Here is a 14,158-nt window from a genome sequence, read left to right as displayed (position 1 = left end):
TGACTGCCTTGCATTCAAATGCAAACTGCCACTTTCTACTACAATGCTCCTGATTTACCGGCCCCCCAAACCGAACGCAGCCTTCATTCCTGAGATACATGATCTCCTTACCACACTTAACTCAACCTCAGGGAATATCATCATACTTGGTGATTTTAATATCCATGTAAATGATCCCTCTTCCTACCTGGTAGCTGAATTCACTAATCTTCTTGACAGTCTCAATTTCACTCAACATGTCAACGTCCCAACACACTCCAGAGGCCACACGCTTGATCTGCTGATCACTAATTCCACCTTCATCAGCAATCTCTTGGTGCACGATCTGGGTATGTCTGACCATGAGGCCATTTCAATGGAGCTTCCTATCCTGTCCCCCTCAGTAAGTCAAGCAGACAAATCAGTTTCAGGAACCTTAAAAACATCAATCCAGTCACCCTGACTACCGATCTCCGTCATCTCTCTGCTGCTAACCCCCTGTCAGTCATTGAATCTGTGGATCTTTACAATTTATCACTTAGCACTCTCCTGGACCGTCATGCCCCAGTCAAGTCCAGAACCGTCACCTTCAAACATTCAGCCCCCTGATACACCAGGGAGCTGCGGCTGCAGAAGAGAACAGGGCGTGTCCTTGAACGGCGTTTCAAGGACTCAGGGCTTGCTGTTCACAAATTAGAGTACCGGGAACATCAGAGGGCCTACAGCAAGTCCCTCAGTGACACCCGGTCCCAATTCTACTCTCATATAATCAACAATAGCCCTGGTAACTCCAAGCAACTTTTCTCAACTATAAATCATCTCCTCAAACCTCAGTTCCCCCTACACTCAGAGAACTTGCAGGAGCGTTGCAATACCTTCATCTCCTTCTTCAAAACAAAAGTTGAAAAGATTCGTTCCCTTCTCTCCAGCTCCCTAGTCCCAAGTCCCTAAGTCTCTGAAAACTTTGGTCATTAAGCCAATACTCAAAAAGCCCTACCTTGACCCTAAAGTACCTGCCAACTACCGCCCCATCTCCAACCTACCTTTCCTGTCAAAGGTGCTGGAAAAGGTAGTTTCTGCTCAGCTCCACAATCATCTCATAACAAACAGTCTTTATGAGAAGTTCCAGTCTGGTTTTCGCTCTGGCCACAGTACGGAAACTGCCTTGGTCAGGGTCACCAATGACCTGCTGATGACGGCTGATGCTGGCTCTCCATCACTTCTCATCCTTCTCAATCTCACCGCAGAATTTGACACCGTGGACCACCATATTCTTCTACACCGCCTTCACTCCTCCATTGGACTCTCTGATACTGCTCTGGCTTGGTTTACATCATATCTCACGGACAGAACTGAGTATGTATCCCTGGGTGCTGCTAAATCGGACACACACTCTGTCACTTGTGGTGTCCCTCAAGAATCTGTCCTTGGCCCCACCCTTTTCACGCTGTACATGCTCCCCCTTGGTCATGTCATCAGCCGGCATGGAATATCTTTCCATTGCTACGCTGATGACACCCAAATTTACATTAAAACAAATCCAAACCCCTCTGCAGCCCCATCCACACTTTCCACCTGCCTGGAGGAGATAAAGACGTGGATGGCGGCTAACTTTCTGCAACTCAACAGCTTAAAAACGGAAGCCATTCTTGTTGGCACTCCACACCAGACCCGGTCATCCACCATCACCAGCATCACCTTCTCTGGTCATGACATCCACCTCTCTTCCTCAGTCACAAACCTTGGTGTTAGAATGGACCCTCACTTGACCTTTGAGGCCCACATTAAACATCTTTGTAAAACCTCTTTCTTTCATCTTAGGAACATTGCAAAACTTCGCCCAATGCTCACTTTCCCTGATGCCGAAAAACTGGTCCATGCCTTTGTTTCCTCCAGGCTGGACTATTGCAATGCACTCCTTATCGGGATCCCAAGCAAGAACATCAAGCAGCAGCAGTACATCCAGAACTGTGCGGCTAGGATCCTGATGGGCGTGCGGAAGTACCACCACATTACACCCATCCTCAAATCGCTCCATTGGCATCCTGTCCAGTACATGATTGAATTCAAAGTTTCCCTTTTGTCCCATCAGTGCCTCAATTGCACTGCCCCCCTATATCTCAAACAACTCATCACTCCCCTTTCCTCATCACGCCATCTTCGCTCTGGACAGGCCAACCTCCTCCAGCCTTTGAGGACAAGGCTTCGTACTATGGATGACTGTGCCTTCTGTTCAGTTGCACCCAGTCTGTGGAATGCTCTGCCTGTCCATCTAAGGGCCCCAAAGACTGTGGACTCTTTTAAAGAAGGCCTTAAAACCCATCTTTTTAGAAAAGCCTTTTAGGGCTAAAAGTGTTATTTTAATGTTTCTGTTTTTATTCTATTTTGTATTTGTAGCACTTTGAGGTCATTGAATTGATGTAAAGTGCGTTATAAATAAAATGTATTATTATTATTATTAGCCAACGTATATAAAAAATGTGGGCTACACCAAGTTATATTTGAGAAATATTTCGGGATGATTACAAGATTGTATTTCAGTTAATCTGTTCCTGCAGGTCCCCCTTGGGGGACCAGAGAGTGTGTGTCAATTACAGGGGTATCACACTTCTCAGCCTCCCTGGTAGAGTCTACTCCAAGGTGCTGGAAAGGAGGGTTCGGCCGATAGTCGAACCTCGGATTGAAGAGAAACAATGCGGTTTTCGTCCTGGCTGTGGAACAATGGACCAGCTCTATACTCTCACAAGGATCCTAGAGTGGGCTTGGGAGTATGCCAAACCAGTCTACATGTGTTTTGTAGATCTGGAGAAGGCGTATGTCCGGGTCCCCTAGGAGATACTGTGGGAGGTGCTGCCGGAGTATGGGGTGAGGGGTTCCCTTCTCAGGGCTATCCAATCCCTGTACATCCAAAGCGAGAGCTGTGTCCGAGTACTCGGCAGTAAGTCGGACTCTTTCCAGGTGAGGGTTGGCCTTCGCCAGGACTGCGCTTTGTCACCAATCCTGTTTGTGATATTCATTGACAGGATGTCTAGGTGTAGTCGTGGTGAGGAGGGGTTGCGGTTCAGTGGGCTTAGGATCTCGTCACTGCTTTTTGCGGATGATGTGGTCCTGATGGCATCATCGGTCCATGACCTTCAGCTCTCAATCGATCGGTTCGCAGCAGAGTGTGAAGCGGTTGGGATGAGAATTAGCACCTCTAAATCTGAGCCCATGGTTCTCAGCAGGAAACCAGTGGAGTGCCAACTCCAGGTAGGGAATGAGTCCTTACCCCAAGTGAAGGAGTTCAAGTAGCTCGGGGTCTTCTTCACGAGTGAGGGGAGACTGGAGCAGGAGATTGGCCGAGCAGTGGGGGCGGTATTGCACTCGCTTTACCGCACCGTTGTGATGAAAAGAGAGCTGAGCCTTAAGGCAAAGCTCTCGACCTACCGGTCAATTTTCATTCCTACCCGCACCTATGGTCATGAAGGCTGGGTCATGACCGAAAAAACGAGATCGCGGGTTCATGCGGCTGAAATGGGTTTCTAAGCCATCCGCGAGGAGCTCAGAGTAGAGCCACTGCTCCTTTGCATCGAAAGGAGCCAGTTGAGGTGGTTTGGGCATCTGGTAAGCATGCCTCCTGGACGCCTCCCTAGGGAGGTGTTCGAGGCACGTCCAGCTGGGAGGAGACCTCGGGGAAGACCCAGGACTAGGTGGAGAGATTATATCTCCACATTGGCCTGGGAATGCCTCGGGATCCCCCAGTCAGAGCTGGTTAATGTGGCTCGGGAAAGAGAAGTTTGGGGTCCCCTGCTGTTATTTTTTTTAAATTATTTTTCAAATGTGAGACCTCTACCTGGTTGTGTATGGCCAGGAGACAGAGCAAAGAGTGGGAATATTACATTCCTAGGGGGCGCTACAGAGTCTAAGAGTGTGCGAGGTGTAACTTCACATCTCTCCCTTACTTTACATCATAGTGGGACATTATATAACAAATGTCATCGTTCTATGAGGTTTCTTGTTAGAAATGTCAACCCTAGGTCTAAGCTTAATATCGTGCCTATGAACTGCATGAGTCAGATAGGCCTCAGCAGGGCTCACATATCAGCAATGGAAACATATGTGATTGATGTAGAGCATAAAGACACACTTATTTGTTGAATTTAAAAGTTCCTTGTTATCTTGAATGGCATATTTTAAAGATGGCAAAGGCAGTCCATATTATCTAGTGTGACCAATACAAAGGCCTGTTTGACCCATATGCATTTTATGGGTATTACACCTAGGTTTACCATTTCTAACAGAACAATGAGATGTTGCATTAAACAATTAAATATGATTCAAAATAAGGGAGCAAGTTGAAATCACACCTCACTCATTCATAGAACCTTTTGCACCCCAAATCAAAATTTTCAGATTTGTGGCTCTGCCTTCTGTCAACACAGAACCAGCTAGGGGTCTCAAATTTCACAAACCAAATGTGTTACCAACCCCTGTATCAATAAATGTCCCACAGTTTTTCATACAGATGAATCATTAAACAGTCAATTTAACCAAACTCTGACCGTCTGAATAGTAATTGTGAAGGAACAATACAAAGTCAATGCAAAACTGGGTGATTTATATGTTGCTCTGTGACATTAATAAGAGGCACAAAATACTACAAATACTTTCACCTAACACGTCTGCAGTTGGATGAGCTTCAACAAAGGCAGCATTATATATTAGACTAATGTAGTTGCTATAATATCCATGAAGTAGACTTGGTGGTAGTCATTCAACAACTCACTGTCAGACTATGGGCCCTATCTTGCACCCAGCGCAATTGACTTTGTACACCGACGCATGTATCATTTGTATTTTGCACCCGCGCACGGACTTTTCCCTCCACTGAAGCACGCCGGCAATCTAGGGATTGCGGTTCAGCGCAAAAAAAGGAGGCGTGTTCCGGCGCAAACAATCCCTGGTGCTATTTTGCAGTTCCAGAAAACAATTGCGCCACTGACCAGAAAAAAACCTAGTCTAAAGTCAGTGGCGCGTTGCGCATACATTCAGATGCTATTTTAAGCACGCATGCTTGGCCATAATACAGAGTGTGAACAACGTGCATACACTCATCATGATTCTCTCATCTGCACAGATGCATTTTCCTTTTTGCAAATGACACATTATTATAAGGAAAAATATTAAAGGGCACTTATTATGCAAAATTCACTTTTACATGGTGTTTGAACATAAATGTGTGTTGGCAGTGTGTGAGCAAACCCACCCTAGATTGATAAAAATCCACCCAGTTTTTTTTTTACAATCTCAATAAAACATAAGCACTGTCTCAGAACAAGCTGATCTAAGATTCGGTGCAATGTGACGTAGAATTGCGCAAGCCACACCGATGTGGTTTGATTGACACTGTAGTTTTGGCATAGACCCGGTCCTCGGTGATCTGTACACCATCCTCCATTGTTTCAACGACAGCCGGTGTTTTGACGATTTGTGCTGCCTTGTCGAAAATGTCTCCTAAGAAACATAACTGTTCTGTTGTGGGATGCAATAATGTACATAGTAGTTTTCACTTACTTCCGACATCATGAGCCACTGAAAACGCAGTGGATGGATTTTATTTACAAAGGAAAGGCGCCACTTAAACTTCCAAAATACGTTTATGTTTGCGCAAATCATTTTTTGACTGACTGTTTTGTGAACGAGGGTCAATTCAAAGCAGGTCTTGCTTCAAAGTTAATCCTCAAGTGTGGAACGTTGCCTACTGTTCGCGATCCAACGTCACCTCCTGTAGAAGTGTATTTTATGATTTTTGAGCAAATAGTCATTTCAGTCGATGTCAGCCAATTCAACAACAAATGCGTCTAAAGTTGTTGTCATCGTCGTAGGATGTCTGTGTATATAATTTAAACCTTGTTTGTATAGTGTGTAACCACACATAAGTTTTATGTCAAATATTATTTTTTGCAACAATTACAAATGTAAATAAATTAATACCTGTTCTATCTTCCTGCAGCATATATTTTCTTGTTCTGTAGCCATCTTATCACATTTGCCACATAAGCACCTGTACGACAAGTAATGTAAACATGACGCAACATTTCCCTCGCATAAATGTAATTTCGTTTGTACGTAGCAAACGCTATCACAGTATTTGTGTTTGTAGTTTAAAAAAATAGCGCCAAAGTTATCACAGTTTGTGTGTGTCTGTGTGTCTGTGTGTGTGTTGCACATCCATAATTGCAAAGGGGACGCGATTACAACTCTATAAGTACATAAATGTATCAAATAACCATTCCGAGACGTCCTGGTCCATTCTCATTTGTATTTCTTCTGCCGGAGTTTCTTCATCATCTGGGTCTGATTCCGGTTCAAACGTACAGCTGTACATAATAGGTGCCCTTTAAAACACAAGGGAAATCATTGTTATGTCCATGACGATGGGAAAAATAGGCATAAAGCTTACACATTTACCCAAATTATTATATGCTTGTTTAACCGAAGCTAATTTGGGTGGGTTTGTCCCATCCTCAATGTTACTTCGCTTTCTTTTACAGCACTGATGAGAACATTGATCTCTTCGGCTGAGAACCGATTCTGAAGCGCGCCTGGTAAATGCGCCGTTATAATAGTATTGCGCCATGGAACAAGCGCACCTCGTTCATCATGCTCTTAAAGGGAATGTGAAATAAAGCTCTTATTGGTTTGTTTCCCATACGCCCAAACCACACCTACGAATAATGAAGCTACTTCAGACCAACCCTTTTTAGATTTGCGTCGAGCGCAAGAGTCATTTATCCAGCCGGTTGAATAGCAACAGCGCCGAGATCCGCCCACAAAGTTACTTGCGCTTTGCGCTTGACACTTGGGTTCCCTTTCGTTGTCACTCCGAGTTACGTCGGATGACGACGAATGGGGTTTCGCTTAGAAAGCCTATCAACTTCGAGTATTACAAAACGAGCCAATGGCAAAGAAATGCCATGGGTCTGCGGAATTTGCATGGCGTAACTCCGCCCCACCTCGTGGGTATAAAAGGAGGAAGCCGGCAGCAAGCAGATATGTTTTCGCTTCGGAGCCAAGTGTATTCTTCTCTCCACAAGCCATCTCTGAATTGTCAGCTTTACAAACGAGTACCTCGAGTGTTGGTGTGACGGCGATCTACGGCGAGAGCGTGCTTCCTGCTGATCTGTTGCAGTGGTCTGCCAGTCGGTGCGTTTCTCCCCGGGTGCTTCAACACTTGAGTTTTCTCTCACTAAAAGAGCTTACACGTGGCACGTCTTTTTAAAGATGTCTCGCCCGTGTACTTCTGGTTGCGGCAGATTGGTATCGGACTCTGATGGGCACGAGCGTTGCATAGTATGTTTGGGCATTGATCATGCTAGAGCAGCGCTCGTGGATGACTCATGTTCTCTCTGTGGGAACATGACCATCGCGTCATTACGGTCGAGACTCGGTGAACTCGCAAGAGTGAGAGTCCCCTCATCCACCCCCCGTCCTGCGGCTGGTGGCCAGGGTGATCTGAGGGTTACGGTCTGGAACAAGGCGCCGACTATGTGTCCGCGACCCCAGCCCCCCTCTTCAATGACGGTGCCCGCTAGTGAACTGCTGATTCCCGCGGGTCTACCCTCTGGTGGCCCGCGTGCTTCAGTTGAAGCTACAGAGGAAGATGCCATGTCTGTTGCAGCATCACTTGGCGGGTTTGACTCTTCTGGAAGTGAGGGCTCGTCACAGCTGCCACCTTCCGGTGTGCATACGGCTGTGCTCGAGTCTGATCCGGAGATGACGGCCATGCTTTCCCGGGCAGCCGCGAGCATCGGACTTGAGTGGAGGCCTCCACCCTGTCCTGAGCGCTCACGGCTGGACGATTGGTTTTTGGGTAAGGCCGCCGACCCTCGTCCTCGGCAAACCCCAATACCTTTCTTCCCGGATGTGCATGATGAGATCTCGAAGTCCTGGAAGACCCCCCTGTCTTCTCGGGACCGCTCGCTGGTCTCATCCGCCTTTCCTCCCCTCGATGAGGCAGCTGCCCGTGGGTACACTGGGCTTCCCCCGGTTGAACGCTCTGTTGCCATGCAACTATGTCCTCAGAGTGCTTCTTCTCGGGGCGAGCCTAAGCACCCATCCAAAGCCTGTAGATTTTCGTCGACCCTGGTGGCGAAGTCTTACAGAGCGGCGGGACAGGCGGCTGCTTCACTGCATGCTATGGCCACTCTGCAGGTCTACCAGGCCCAGATGCTCAGAGACATGCACGAGGGTAGGACAAACCCAGGGCTCTTTGATGAGCTGCGCGCCGCGACCGACCTTGCTCTCCGGGCGACGAAGGTTACCGCGCGCTCCCTGGGTTTGGTGATGTCCACAGCTGTGGTCCAGGAGCGACATCTGTGGCTGAACCTGGCTGACATGCGGGACGCTGAGCGGACCCGTCTGCTTAACGCCCCCTTGTCCCAGGCCGGCCTCTTCGGCGGTGCAGTTGAAGACTTTGCCCAACAGTTTTCAACTGCCCAGAAACAGACCGAGGCCATCAAACACATTCTGCCCCGCCGGCCCGCTGCTGCCTCCACCTTGCCGGCCGGGCAGACGCCTCGACCTGTTTCCCGCCGAGGGCGCCCTCCTGCGGCTCCCGCCCCTCCCGCCCGGACCACGCAGCAGCCTCCACCCAGGACCGGTCGCGGAGGAAGCCGTAAGAAGGCGCCACAGCCCTCTCCTGCCCCGCCCCCCGCTAAACGCCGGGCCAAGCGGCGCTCCTGAGACGGGCTGCTCAGGGATGATGATTGTTTCTCAGGAGGTGGTAGCAGGACCACTCCTTCCCCCGGTGGAGGGCCGGGGGAGAATCTTTTGTTCTCCACTCCCCGCTGCTCACCCACGGGTGGGCAGCACCCTAATGTGGTTAAAGACAGAAACAATCCCCTCTTCCCTGAGCTCACAGAGTTCTCGGGCGACACAGAGCGCCGCCCACAAGCCGTGCTCTCCTCGCCCCCCTCTGTCCCAGAGGCGGTTGACACGGCGTGCCGTCCACGGACCGCTTCGCCCCTGTCCCCCTCTGTCGCCAGACCCCTGGCAGAGCAGGCCCCCGCGGGACGACCAGCCTGGTCCTCCCCTGGCCCCCTCTGCCAGGGTGCGGTTGCTAACTGTGCCCCCTCTCCGGGCCGCTATGCCGTCCACATCTGGGCCAGTTACTCCGCTTCGCTGCCCCTCCGGGGGGACGCCTGTGGCTCGCATGATCCCGTTGGTTCAGTTCCTGGGAGCCTGGCTAGAGCTTCCCCGTCTGTCCCACTGGATCGCGCGTACCGTCAGGCTCGGCTATGCGATTCAGTTCGCACGGTCTCCTCCCCGCTTCAGGGGAGTCCGCTCCACTTTGGTCGGTGGCAATGCCCCTATCATGAGAGCAGAGATTGCCACCCTGCTGGCGAAGGGTGCAATCGAGACTGTCCCTCCAGCCGAGATGAGGTCCGGCTTCTACAGCCCCTACTTCATTGTCCCCAAGAAAACCGGTGGGTTACGGCCAATCCTGGACTTGCGCGTGCTGAACCGCTCCCTTCACCGGATGCCGTTCAAGATGCTCACCGCCAAACGCGTTTTCGAATGCATACGGCCCCAGGATTGGTTTGCAGCGATCGACCTGAAGGACGCCTACTTTCATGTCTCCATTCTTCCTCGACACAGACCGTTCCTCCGGTTTGCTTTCGAGGGGCAGGCATACCAGTACGCGGTTCTCCCTTTCGGGCTAGCCCTGTCTCCTCGCATCTTCACGAAGGTCGTCGAGGCGGCCCTTGTTCCCCTTCGAGAGCAAGGGGTTCGCATCCTGAGTTATATCGACGACTGGCTGATCCTAGCTCACTCTCGAGATCAGGTTTGCGAACACAGGGACCTAGTGCTCCGGCACCTAGCCCGTCTGGGCCTTCGGGTCAACTGGGAGAAGAGCAAACTTTGCCCCGTGCAGAGGATCTCTTTTCTCGGTATGGACATCGACTCGGTCGCCATGTCCGCGCAGCTTACGAGCGAGCGCGCGCAGTCACTGCTGACTTGCCTAAGACAATTCGAGGGCAAGAGTGCGGTTCCACTGAAACTTTTTCAGAGGCTCCTGGGGCATATGGCATCTGCAGCCGCGGTCACGCCGCTCGGATTGCTTCATATGAGACCGCTTCAGCTTTGGCTTCGCGACCGAGTCCCGAGGTGGGCATGGCAACACGGCAGGTTCCGAGTACCAGTTACTCCGACCTGCCGTCAGTTCTTCACCCCGTGGTCGAACCTCGATTTTCTCAGGGCCGGTGTCCCCCTGGCACGAGCTTCCCGGCATGTTGTTGTCTCAACAGATGCCTCCACCACGGGCTGGGGCGCCATGTGCAATGGACATGCTGCTGCGGGCTCCTGGACAGGACCCCAGCGGCTGTGGCATGTCAATTGCCTCGAGTTGTTGGCAGTACGCCTTGCCCTGCACCGCTTCCGGGCGTTGCTCAGGGGTCAACACGTACTAGTCCGCTCAGACAATACCGCCACTGTAGCGTACATCAACCATCAAGGTGGTCTACGCTCCCGCCGTATGTCACAACTCGCTCGCCACCTCCTCCTATGGAGTCAGAAGCATCTGAGGTCGCTTCGAGCCATCTTCATTCCCGGAGCGCTGAACTGTGCAGCCGACGAGCTCTCACGGCTTCAGCCCCTCCCTGGAGAATGGCGACTCCATCCCCAGTCGGTTCAGCTGATTTGGGACCAGTTCGGGGACGTGCAGATAGATCTGTTTGCCTCTCACGACTCGACCCATTGCGCCCAGTTCTATTCCCTGACCGAGGGCACGCTCGGCACGGATGCTCTGGCGCACAGCTGGCCGCAGGGCCGCAAGTACGCGTTTCCCCCAGTGAGCCTTCTTGCGCACACTTTGCGCAAGGTCAGGGAGGACGAGGAGCAGGTCATTCTGGTTTCCCCTTACTGGCCCAACCGGACCTGGTTCCCCGAACTAGTACTCCTCGCGACAGCACCTCCCTGGCCGATCCCTCTGAGGAAGAACCTTCTTTCTCAGGGACGGGGCACCCTATGGCACCCTCGTCCCGATCTTTGGAACCTCCACGTGTGGCTCCTGGATGGGACGAGGCAGGTTTGAGTACCCTACCACCAGCGGTGGTGGCTACCATCACTTCCGCTAGAGCGTCGTCCACGAGACACGTCTATGCGTTGAAGTGGAACCTCTTCGTCAACTGGTGCTCTTCTCACCGAGAAGACCCCCGGAGATGCTCGATCAGTGTTTTGCTTTCCTTCCTTCAACAGGGGCTGGAGCGAAGGCTGTCTCCCTCCACCCTGAAGGTCTATGTTGCCGCCATTGCCGCACATCATGACCTCATCGAAGGTAAGTCGGTAGCGAAGCACGACCTGATCATCAGGTTCCTGAGAGGAGCGAGGAGACTAAATCCTCCTCGTCCTCCTCTCGTTCCCTCTTGGGACCTCTCAGTGGTTCTAACTGCCCTGAAGAGTGCTCCCTTTGAGCCCCTGCAATCAGTCGAGCTTAAGTTCCTGTCTATGAAGACAGCGCTCCTGGTTGCACTGGCCTCCATCAAGAGGGTTGGGGACCTGCACGCATTCTCCGTTGACGAAGCGTGCCTGGAATTTGGGCCGGCTTCCTCTCACGTGATCCTGAGACCCCGGCCTGGATATGTGCCCAAGGTTCCTACCACTCCCTTTCGGGACCAGGTGGTGAACCTGCAAGCGCTGCCCTCGGAGGAGGCAGACCCAGCCTTGGCACTGCTCTGTCCAGTACGCGCTCTCCGCGCCTATGTAGACAGAACGCAGTGTTTCAGGACCTCAGACCAGCTCTTTGTCTGTTATGGTGGGAAGCTGAAGGGAAAGGCTCTCTCCAAGCAAAGGTTGTCTCACTGGATAGTGGACACCATTGCTTTGGCTTACCAGCAGCAAGGTCGTCCGTGCCCCCTTGGTGTGACTGCCCACTCCACCCGGAGTGTGGCGTCCTCTTGGGCTCTAGCGCATGGCGCCTCGCTAACAGACATCTGCAGAGCTGCAGGCTGGGCGACACCTAACACATTCGCCAGATTCTATAATCTCCGAGTGGAGCCTGTGTCCTCTCGTGTACTCGCTTCAACCAGCTAGTACCGGACCCGCTCAGGTGTCTTCGCTTGCTCGCCATTCCACTCCACGGACTGGATACGTGCGATACTTTCCTCAGGTGAGCTTCTCCGAAAGCCCTGAGCTCCTCCAGCACTCCTGACGTCGGCGCCAGTGTCTATTGCCTGTGCGTCGGCTAGGTGCCTCCCGTGTGCATGGTCCCTCCTCTGAGCGACCCCCACATGTGTATTTCCACTGTAAGCCTCTCTGAGCGTGTGTCTTTCCCTTGGCAAGCCACCTTGCCACCCCTGGGGTTGAAATATTCCACCTGCGGCTGGACACCCCAGTGTTTTCCATATGCTTCCTTCGGGTCATATGTGTATTCTCTAAGTCCCCCCCCTCCGGGCTGGCATTAATTGCATACTTCCCCTAAGCTTGGGATATGCTTCCCAGTGTACCTTGGTATTCCTGTGTTATATGGAGTCCTTTGTCCAGGCTGACAGGGATCTCGATTTACGCAGGGCACTGGAAGACAGCTGAGAAGGTGGCGTGATTAGACTGGTAACCCCATTCGTCGTCATCCGACGTAACTCGGAGTGACAACGAAAGGGAACGTCTACGGTTACGTATGTAACCCTCGTTCCCTGAGTAGGGAACGGAGACGTTACGTCTGCCTGCCACTTTCCGCTGTACCGCGGGGATCGCCTGAGCTCAGTCTTGGCTCCTCAGCGAAGAAACATATCTGCTTGCTGCCGGCTTCCTCCTTTTATACCCACGAGGTGGGGCGGAGTTACGCCATGCAAATTCCGCAGACCCATGGCATTTCTTTGGCATTGGCTCGTTTTGTAATACTCGAAGTTGATAGGCTTTCTAAGCGAAACCCCATTCGTCGTCATCCGACGTAACGTCTCCGTTCCCTACTCAGGGAACGAGGGTTACATACGTAACCGTAGACGTTTCAGATCGTTAAAATAGGGTCCTATGACTGTGTGTGAATGTGGTACAGCAGGAACAATTAAGCCTAGAATACAGAGCAGATAAAGCATAACAGCAGAAAGAACACTATACACAGCTTTTATTTAACAGTCAGTACCAAGTACATCAGTTTGACCAGTTACAGGGCTGGTGGGTGGGGACACTTCACACTGACACTGAAATAAATCTGCTAGTTTACTCATCACAATAAAGGCAATGGTATTTATGTAAAATAAATGAGGGAGGTTATCTATTGAAATAGGTATTGTCCAACCCCATAACAAAACACAGGCAAGCAAATGCAAAAACAAATGTCAATTCACAAATTAGACATCTTCAAAAATCACTGTCCTCTGAGCTCTCTCATCCGGTATCTCCTTGGACCAGTCTTCAGGGAATAGAGGTCCTAAAGCCAAGCTGTATCTTGAGGAAACGACTTGAATCTTCTCCTCCACATCAGCAAGCCTTTCCTGTAGAAGACACCGTAGCCCACAATGCCACTCGTCAGTTAAACTGCCTAGGAGGAAATATAAAACAAAAAGGCACACATTAATGGAACACATTAATTCTTACCCGTTTAGAGTGTTAAGATAGCTGCCATACATTTCCATCTCTGAAAATCATTATAACATGGCACCTCCATAGTGTTATCCCCGTGTTCTTACCACGGTTTCCCCAAGACATTTCTGCAATCAGCTTCCTAATACCATCAGCCAGCCCTCTGAGGTAGGTGCAGTCCTGTCTCATCTCCCTAAGAATTAGGCTCTTCTCTTCTTGCAGCCGCATCTTTGACATGTATGCATCGAAGATCTTCTTCTTTGTGAGGATGTCTGTGGATTCTAAAGTCATACAAATGAGCCAGTCAACAGGACTGACCTGTAAGCTGCAATATAGTTGTATAGTATACATGCCCCCTAAGCTGCGTCAACATCTGTTTGCTCAATGTAATCCCTCTCCCTCACAGAAGTTGTTCCATACCAGTGCTGTGAACCTCCCATGGTCATATTATACTGTCCTCCCCACTGGCATGGCCCACCATAGACAGCCGCGTATCCACCATCTGCTCATTTATGCCCTCCTCCTCTGGCACCAGCTCATTGTATTGTTTGATCGCTTCAAAGAGTTTTCTTTTCTCGTCGCCCAATTTCCGTCGCCGCAATTGACCTATGCCTAAGCC

Source organism: Siphateles boraxobius, unplaced genomic scaffold (genome assembly GCF_051911475.1).
Source record: "Siphateles boraxobius isolate OS27281-9 unplaced genomic scaffold, OSU_SipBor_1 89, whole genome shotgun sequence".
NCBI lineage: Eukaryota > Metazoa > Chordata > Actinopteri > Cypriniformes > Leuciscidae > Siphateles > Siphateles boraxobius.
This window is presented reverse-complemented; position numbering follows the sequence as displayed.